Below are 10,657 nucleotides of genomic sequence, written 5' to 3' on the forward strand. Positions count from 1 at the left end.
GTTAGTTAGTTTTTTGAGACAGGGTTTCTCTGTGTATCTTTGTGCCTTTCCTGGAACTCACTCTGTAGCCCAGGCTGGCCTCAAACTCACAGACACCCTCCTGGATCTGCCTCCAGAGTGCTGGGATTAAAGGCGTGCACCACCACTGCCTGTAATATTTTTATTTTAATAAACATGGGCTTGAATAGAATTGTTAACAATATAACATATTTATTTAAATAACAAAATAACTCATATATTATTAAATTGTTTTTCTAGGAAATATTTTTATCATTTCTAATTGATGGTTTATGAAATAAAATGAATTTTACCTGTTTAAAAAAAAACAACTAATTGATAGCTGTGTATGTTATATTAATAGGCCTATACATGTACAGACACCCACACACTCCTCAAAGAAACACGGAGATATAATCATCATCATCATCATCATCACCATCATCACCATCAGCAGCAGAAGCAGAAGCAGCAGGATTCTGATTACTAGTCACTATCAATTAATTTTTAGGAGATTTTCAATATAAACAAATATACATACTATGAACTGAAGTATACATTTTCTTCAGGGTAATTGAATAAAACATATTATCGATGAAGTACCAATCTATACAACTGTATTGTTTTATCTTGTTATGTTTTTTTCTTGTACTGTGCTTTCTTAGCTGTGTTCCCAGTTTCAAATATGGCAGGTCTGCAGTGATGTTTCATACTATAATTGAAAGAACAATGAAACCCTTACCTACGGAGATCAGAGTGCACTCTGCTGCCCATCTTAGTCTTTTAAATCACTTCATCCACTCATCATCTTTCAATGAAATAAGAATGCTTTTGTTTTATTCCAACACGGACTGTCTAAAAAAATGAAGGCATTTCTAAAAAGCACTCCAGATTGTTTTGATCTTGAAGATCAATCATACAAGCTATCACTTGGATCTAAGGCTGCCTGAGTTTGAAAACATAAAAAATAGGAAGTGAGGATTAACTGAAGGTGTCTCTGTCGTAGGACCCTATGCAGGTCGCTATCAATCTCCAACATTGGGAACTATAGAGAAATCTATCTAGATGCATCTATAGAAAGACACTTTGAGCACTATATGAACAGGGAGAAAAGTTGAAAGAGAGAAATCAAGAGTGCAGAGGGAGTGAATTTATGGTTATACATAGGCTTTGTTCTTATAAGTTATATCTAATATTTAAATAATAAAATCTTTACAGAAGACAAATATATGATAAATCAAAGTGTAATATAGGAAAATTATACAGTCAAACATATGAAACGATACTTAGATATGTGATATAATAAGTAGAAATATGTCCTGGATAATAACATATTAAAAATATTGGCTTGTTCGAAATAAGGTTAGGAATTCATGGGGAAAATAAAAAAGAAAATGCTACTATTTTTGTTAATAGTATAAATAATGATAGAATATAGTAAAATATTAATTTAGAAAGGAATTTCTATTTTAATATGTTTTCTGTATTTTCAACTTATTATTTGTGGTTAGAAAAAGAAAGTAAACAACTGTGACAAGGAAAAAATAAAAGCAGTAGAGTATACCCAACACATTTATTATCATCACTGTCAGAGGAGTATACAGTAATAAGAAATGGTTAATAATTATGTGTGATTTTAAGGCTGAACATCTGTCACTGAACGACCAATTTGTGGGCTCTTCCTTGTGGAAGGATACTTCTCCACCTTCAGATGACTTTCTTCAATTATCAATATTTCTTTATACAGTGCTGAGGACGCCCTGGCCGCCATGTTGGTGAGAGTTTATGGGTGTAGCTTCTGATATTATTAGGAGACGCAATCTCACAGCACACTCAATGATTCTCCGGCACTTACGACCTTTCTGTCCCTTCTTCAGCAGTGTTCCCTGAGGCTTAAGCATGGAAATTGTGTGTAGATACACACTTTGCAGAGGGTTCCACACCTCTGGATTTTATAGGTCATGTAACCTCTGTGAGAGTAACAGACTGTTCCTGCTTCTTCTGTTGTATCAACTATAATCAGAATACTATCAAGCACGTTGCTCCAAGGGCATCTTTTCTCCAATGAATGAATGATGAATGAAGGAGTGAATGAATTAATGAATGAGGGAATATATTATTGAAAGTAGTGATTAGGAAATTGTGAAGACTTTAATAAGTTCTATGTAACTTTCCAGTGGGAGTTTTCTTTCCTCTGAATTCCTTCAACATTTCTTAATATACAGAATGCTAATTTTTTTTGTAGTCAGGAGTAATAGTGTAGAACAGAGCTCAGAAAAAGCTGATCATGCTAAAGGCAGCCTGAAACTTGCTGTATGTTCAACAGGACACATAGAATGAGATCAACACTGCAAATGGTTGAACTAAGCCAAGGAATATTTGTGACACATGATAATTATATGAAATCAAATTTCTGTTATCAAAAAAAGAAAAAGCTTATGGAGGCTCATTCACAGCTATCCAGTACCGTATTGTCTGTCATTATTCTTATCGTATACAGTGACTATATGTGTCAGCAACCAAATGTCCCAAATGCTTAAAATGCTGATTGTCAGGCTATCGTCTAGATGTTTGTGCTACCAAAATTATGTATTAATCACAGAGAGTAGGTCAAGACAGTTGTAGGAAGTAAGGTCTTCAGGATGGACAGTCTAGGTGGTATGCATAAAGCTCTGCAAGTGTGGGATTACTTCATTTTTACATGGAATTTCAAGAAATCCATATCTAGATAGGATGAGGAAGAAAAAGCTGTTCTAGGATCTGAAGGGATTCACCAAGAATAGTAAAAACAGAGATCCTGTCTTCTGGATTTGCAGACTGCTCCATTAAGAGATACATTTCATCTCTCTCTTTGTGTTTCACTGTATATGTGTGTATCTTTGAACCATATATTTTTGTTTTCCTTATTAATAGAATATGTTATTTTTGTACAATAATTAAAACAACAGAAGACACTGACATTTAACAGATAAAAGTATGCACTCTCTTGGTACATCACATTATTTAAAACCATAACTTAGAAGAACTGACTTTTTCATGAACCTTCCATTATCACCTTACCAGGGTCAGGCTCCATTGTGTTTTAAAGATATCCATCACATTTTAGCATGCATGTACATGCATGCTAACATGTTTGCAGAATTTTACCTGTCTTCTTTTTTGACAGCATCATATTCATTTTCATATATGAAAATTCAGTAAACACAAAATAGCCTTGTACGGGGGAGGAGACATTAATATAGATTAATGAAAGAATAATTTACTTAATGAGATTTCTATGCATTTATTTTACCCATTTGGGTAAAGATCATTTTTACATATGCAAGTATAACTCTATAACATATAACTAATTATTTACTATAAATTCTAAGTTAATATGATCGCATGAATTTTGCAACTCTTAAATGCCAATTTATACTTGAATTGCTAAGAGGAAAACAGTTTTGATTTGTACAGTGCACATTTGAGATATTGATATAAAATTACAATGCTGAGTACTTCATTTATTGCAATTCTTTATCTAAAATGCAAAGAAGAAAAGTTTTTAAAATTTCATGGAAGTTAATTGGAGCTGAAAAGTGCCAAGATCATTGTGAGAACCCATTAAATGTTACTTATTTTTAAATTTGGAAGAAAAGCAAGGCTTTAAATTTTTTATATTTTCTATGGAGACTGTTCAAACTCCAAGACAAATTTACATAGGATATTTTAGATTATATCAAAGGTTGGTGTTCTATGGGAAGGAGATTTTAACAAATTTAGAAGCATTTTAGGAAATCCTTGTAGACAGATTGTCTTTAAGATAAAAGGTGATGCTATATTTTGTTTGAGGTTTCCACTCAGCATTTTGACATAAATAGTTAAAGGACTCATTTCTTCTTTCTAGACCCTTAGTAATAAATTTAAAAAAAATCAAACCTCACATAATTTTACCTGTGGATTCTCAAGCATCATATACAAAAAAAGTGAAAGAAAAAGACAAACCATCATTCTACAAATAATGCAAATATTATTAACCTATTTATTTATGACTGATTAATTTTGTTGATATTATAATAAAAATACATTCATCCCTTCCCTTTCCTCCCTCCAAACCTTTTTATAACTTTTTTCCATTCTCCTTCAAATTAATAGTCTCTTTTTTCATTGTTATTTCATGCATATATATGTATATGGCTCTGAAAGTCATCCATAAATCTCCACCTCTCACATCTCTCTCTCAGCTTGATTTCCTCTCTCTCTCTCTCTCTCTCTCTCTCTCTATATATATATATATATATATATAGATAGATAGATAGATATCCCAGAGTCCAATTAGCCCACTAATTGCATGAGTATAAGGCCATTCCATGTAATTTGTGCAACCTACAAGGGCCACATCCTTAAAGACAACTGATTATCTCTTCCCCAGTCGCCATCACCTGCCAAAAATCTCCTTAGTTAGGTGTAGTGGTTTTGTGTGCCCCTCCCCCACCAATGCTGGAATTCTGACAGGCTCAATGTTGTCAAGTCTTGTGTAGGTGACCATAGATATTTTGAGATTCATGCATGTAATAGCATGATATTGAATGTTTCCAGGGTTTTCAATTTAATATTAATGCAGTAATAATTGACAGATCAAATTTTTATTTGACAATCCTCAAGTCTTTGCTGTATGACAACCTGGTTCTATTACCTACTTGTACTTTGTTGTTCAGCCTGTTTTTCCCCTCGATATTTTTGTTTGCATTTTCGTTTTGTGGGTGCTGAACATGGTCTTCAGGGTAGGAAATATGGCTTTCAGTGTGAAGTTTTATGTGTATTGATTTATGTGTTTAAACTGGAGTTCCTTCAGATGCTAGGAAACTAGAAAAGCCCTCTCTTGGGGAGGGTAATGGGAAAAAGGAAAATAGAACATGCATGGCAAAAGAGAGAAAGCAAACGTTGGAGAGGGGGGTAGCTTCTTAGGGATGGGAAGGTAAACTGCAGGAGGGTACACAGAGGTTAATTTTATTCCACAGATGTAGCTTGCATTTTAAGTTAGTAGTAAGCAGGTAGAATTGTATTAGAAATGAAAAAGAAGTATAAAACTTTCCAATGAACTTCAGCTTAGTATGTAATTCATAAACACATAAAGGGTTTATCCTACAGAGTATTGCAATAATACATTCATTCAGAGACACTGAATCAGGATATAGTATTGAGCATTAATCACATTCCATGGCATTATTTCTTTCTTAGATTTTATCAAGGCTAAGATTATACTTATGTAACTTCAAAAATCATTTTGTAACTTCAATGCAAGCTGCTTATATAACTGAAAACACTGAGCCGCTAGCAATCACAGAGATCTGGATTCACTCTCCAGAACAAAAAATACAGGGATTGAAAACCTTATCAACTATATTTTAAAGGCATTACACAATGATCTGTAACAAAAGAAATTGTTGATTTTATAAAGAATACATTACACACATACATTCCATGCTTTGTTGTAGCAATTGTAGGCAGTGGTTATAAGTGACAGCACACACTGGCTTAGAGATGTGTTTTCCCATCCCTTGTTCAGTTCTTCTTACATGTGGACAATCTAGGGCTACCTTACCATAAGTTCCCCATGAGTGATAGCATAGTCTACAATAAAAGTTTCAATCCATATTTGCAAGGAAAGGCTAGTGTTTTAAGATTTACCAATATGTCCCACATTAAAATTCAAACACAAATTTGTATGAGTACCCTGTAGAGTCTAACTTTCTGCACTCCAACTGATTGTGAGTTTCTATCTTAAACTCAGTTTACTGAGCAATGGATGTTGTCTGATGATGCTTGAGTACTGCCTTCTGTGGAGAAACAGATACAAATCAGAAGAAAGTTTGAAATTAGGTCCAGTTACAAAATAATACTAATAGGTTCACAATAAAGCCCATGAGTTCCATGGGTGTGGATTCTTACCTATATTTATAGTACAAGATGTTTGTTTCTTCCTGTGGACAAAGACTAAACTCTGAAAGGAAACAGTTGGATACCCCGTTAACATTGGCACCACGGTCACACTGGTGGGGATATCTTCCCAGGAGAGTCATCATCATGGTGTTCAAGGTTCACAACTCGATGAGACTGTTGACAATTTTTTTTTTTCACAAAAACCTCCATAACCTTTCCTGGAACTATGAAAGCTAACTATCAAGGAAGAAGCTTTTTGATCAGTACCAACTTGATTTTCCATATCCTATTAGCAAACTGTGTGGTACCTTCAGCAATAGGGTCATTCTATCAAGTTCCTGTGGGCAACCAAAAAACATGTGGCAGTAGCTTTAATTGTTTGGGTAATCTCCAGGACACCCTGGACCAACAACTCCAGGAAAAGTATTCCTCACTTGGCAATGGGAGTTTTACATGTCAATCTATGGGTTCTGAAAGGACAGTGTCCCTATTGTAAGATAACACCAATTAAATTATTATATACATGTATTTATATAACATATTATATGACTTTATATTACCTATGAAATACATATTTTTAAACAAGAACTATACATATGAATTCTATTATTTTAGTATTATATATGTATATATATACATATGTATATACACATATATACGCATATATATGTCTTCCCCAAATACTCATGGAACATTGTTGAAGAGAAGACTAAAAGGTTGTAAGGACCTGAACTAGAGATATTAGAGAACTGGAGCAAAACAGTGTCTTCCGGATAGGACAAGACTATTTCACTCAAGGATTCACTGCAGCTCTGGTTGCCTCCACAAAATCTGCACAAAGGCTGGCTAATCAATAATGCAACATGGAACAGAGAGGGCATTCCAAGCTCCTACCCCTCACTGAAGAGCTATATAGAGTTGGTGGTAACTGCTGAAGGGAGGGTCAGTTTTCTTCAAGGATGTGACCCCTGGAAGGTTAAACATTGATTGATTTCAACACAAACTTACCAGAAATTAGAGTCACCAGAATAGATAGCCTCACCTGAGGAACTCTCCTGACTACCTTGATCAATGTGGAAACCCCATCCTTATTATGGATGGTATTTCCTGGGAGCAGCCTAGATTTTAAAAAAGGTTTGTAACAGGTAGATTATTTTCCTTTTTCTTGCCAGTATTTCCCTCAGTATGGCTGTTGAATTGATCTGCTGTTGCCAATGATCCCCTCACTGAGAGAAGAAACAGATTCCAAGTGTTTGTAAAGGACTAATGACCTTCAGCTCTCTAGGAGTTTTCCAGACGTGTATTGACATATTGTGACCACTTAGGACGCTTGGACTGAGTAGCCACAAGTTATGATCACCAGTGAGAGAGAGAGCTATTTTGTACCTACTTCAATTAAGGAGGCATTGACTCTCCAGTTCTAGTTACGTTCAGGCTTAAGCTTTTCAAGTGTAATTTAGCAGCTGATGCTATTTTATAGGTAACTTAAAAACTTTTTATTTCCCCTTGGTTTGATTCATATAAAAAAGCCTGACTAAACAACCATACTCTAGGGCATGGCCATACACCAATGATATGGAGTCAGCACTAACTGGATGCCATGGGTTATAAAAGAAGAAAGGACAGTATATTGGGAGGAGTAGAGGGATTCCATTGGGAAGAATTATGGGGGAAGGTTGGGGATGAACATAATCAAACTTCATTGCATGCATATATTAAATTCTCATACACTTAACAAATATATATTAAAAATAAAAATCTTAAACAATAAGTAATCAGAATCTATAATTCAAAGCATCTTCATGTTCAGAAGGAAACCCTGTTATGGTATTTCCTTATGACATTTCAAATCACAAATAAAAATAAAATATGTTGAGTTTAGTTTAAGAATGTATTTTTTAACTCTGCTGACATTTAAATATATCACATCTTTCTTTCATTTCTGATAACATGTACAGAGGAAGTAGAATTGGATTTTGTTATGAATTTCTCAACAAATATTTCTTGGTTCACATTTATATAAATTGCCAGTTTTTAACCTTTCAAAATGAATGATAAATTATATCTCCCAAGTCAACATTCAGCTAATGCAATCTTTACTTATGATCAAATAGGCGCTGATCATTTTACAGATTTTGTTTTATTACTGTCAGTTGGGTCATGCATTTTTCTGAAGTGAAATAAAAATAAAAAAAGACAGTTGAAGCATTTTGAAGGATAATGTTCTTAAAGGTAACAATTCACTGTTGAGAACCCCAGAGAGATTGCTAACAAAAGATCAAGCTTGGGTCAATGCAAAACAATTTGTATTCTCCTCCCTGCCATTATTCTTTTGTGTGGTGTACAGATGTGAAAGGTAAAGAGATTTTATTCTTATATAAGAACAGAGTTGGGTGAAATATTACAGTTGTTCTCTGAAGTTGCTGGAATTTTTCCAAGTACAAAAAAAATACCATACAGTATAGCAAGTTTGACTCAACATTCTTGCATTTTAATTTTACTTCTTTTGGAAATTAAGCACAAAGAAATTAAAAAGGAAATTGGACTCTTACTTTTGGAAGAGGCCATTAAAATATTTGATAATCACTCCGTAGCTTTCAAATTTTTCTAGACTTCTAATATACACACTAATTTATTTTGGAATCATGTAGGTGGAAAAAGTACCACCCAAAGTTTCTCCAAGAGCATTTATTAGAAACATGAGAAATTTACAGAAAGCTGCTGAGTTCAGAGTTAGATGTGAATAGTAGGCTCTTCATAAATGGAATAAATGCCTAGATAATTGAACATCTGATTTCTATATGAGTTGAAGCAAAATTATATGAATTATTAGAGATTAAGCAGTCAAGACTCAAAACATAAAAAAATAATTCAAAGCTGCACAACAACACCAAACACACAAGTAACTGAACAAAATTCAGGCAATTTATGAACGTCAAATAACTATTTTTAAATACTTAAAGATAAAATGATGATATTGAGTGTCAAGAAATTATTGTTACCATAAGTGAAATGATTGAAATGCATGTTGCCAAAAGTAACATGTTGACACTTTCTCCTCAAAATATAATTGAGTGTCAATGAAAGCTATAAATCATTATCTGTTGACAGGTTAAAAAATGAAAAATAACTAAGGACAACTATACTCTCCTCACCAAGATAGGATAGATAATTGAGAATTTTTTTCTGAATTTTCTAAACACAAATGGAGTGAATATTGTAAATGTAATTCTTACTTAATAACAAATTTTGTTGTATGTTGTAGCATGAATCTTAAAAGTTCTTATTAATAAAATCAAACCTGAAGCCAGTTATTGGGGTGAACATTGGATGATCAGAGAGACAGAACAAGCCACAGCTATCTCACCTTGCCAGTTCCTCAGCTGATCCTGTTTCCTCAGACTGGAAGCTTCTGTGTCCTCATCCCAATGGCTCTCAGCTGAACTGCTGCTAGAAGCCTGAATGCTTAACCAGCCAAACACTTAACCAGGCAAATGCTTCTAGTTTCTGGTCCTCACGCCTTATAAATCTTTCTGCTTTCTACCACCACTCCCTTGGATTAAAGGCTGCTTTATGGGATTAAAGGCATGAGTCACCATGCCTGACTGTTTCCAATTTATGAACGTCAAATAACTATTTTTAAATACTTAAAGATAAAATGATGATATTGAGTGTCAAGAAATTATTGTTACCATAAGTGAAATGATTGAAATGCATGTTGCCAAAAGTAACATGTTGACACTTTCTCCTCAAAATATAATTGAGTGTCAATGAAAGCTATAAATCATTATCTGTTGACAGGTTAAAAAATGAAAAATAACTAAGGACAACTATACTCTCCTCACCAAGATAGGATAGAGGGATTTCTGTCTCTGGAATGCTAGGATTAAAAGAGTGAGTGCCACCATTTTCTAGCCTCTGTATCTAGTGGCTGTCTGTTCTCTGACCCCAGATAAGTTTATTAGGGTGCACAATATTTTGGGGAACACAATACCACCACAGTATGTAGTTTTGGTGTGTTAAAATTAAAACCTTTCATTTTTATTTAGAAAAAAAAGGGGAGAATGCCGGGGAATATTATTTTAAGGTATGTTACATTTGTTTATGCTGTGGAATATTTGTTTGATGATAAGAAAATGGTGTTTATGAGGGGTGGGCGACACACTGCTTAGTGAGGATGTAGACCCAGAAACTTTCCAGAGTCTGGGCTATAAACATAACTCTCAGAGTTGGTAGTAAATGTACCTCCACCATGAGACTAGACTCTCAGGGAACAGATAGAGAGGAACCAGCCCCCAGTGTGCCATGATCTAAGTTATATAGCAGTTAAAGGTTTGCTCATACAGACAAAAAGTTACAGATGCTAATTAAAGATCAGATTCAGATGAAAACAACCCTCTAAACAGGGTTTAGTGTGTTTAAAAATACGCATAGGCTTGGGATATAAAATAGAATATTTAGACAATCATAAAATGAAATATGTAGTTTTAAAATAATAAAGTCCTTAAATCCCAGCACTTAAGGGGCAGAAGCAGGTGGATCTCTGTGAATTCAATTCCAGCCTGGTCTACAGAACGAATTCCAGGACAGATTCCAAAGCTACACAGAGAAACCCTGCCTTGAAAAACAAAAAACAAAACCAGAAAGTAGGGGGTGGGGGGGTGGGGGGCGGGGGTGCGGGGGAGTAAATAAAATAACATAAAAGAAAAAATATGCAAATATGAAAAACAACAACAAC

This window comes from Peromyscus californicus, unplaced genomic scaffold, assembly GCF_007827085.1.
Source record: "Peromyscus californicus insignis strain IS unplaced genomic scaffold, ASM782708v3 Scaffold_18__1_contigs__length_77618521, whole genome shotgun sequence".
Lineage (NCBI taxonomy): Eukaryota > Metazoa > Chordata > Mammalia > Rodentia > Cricetidae > Peromyscus > Peromyscus californicus.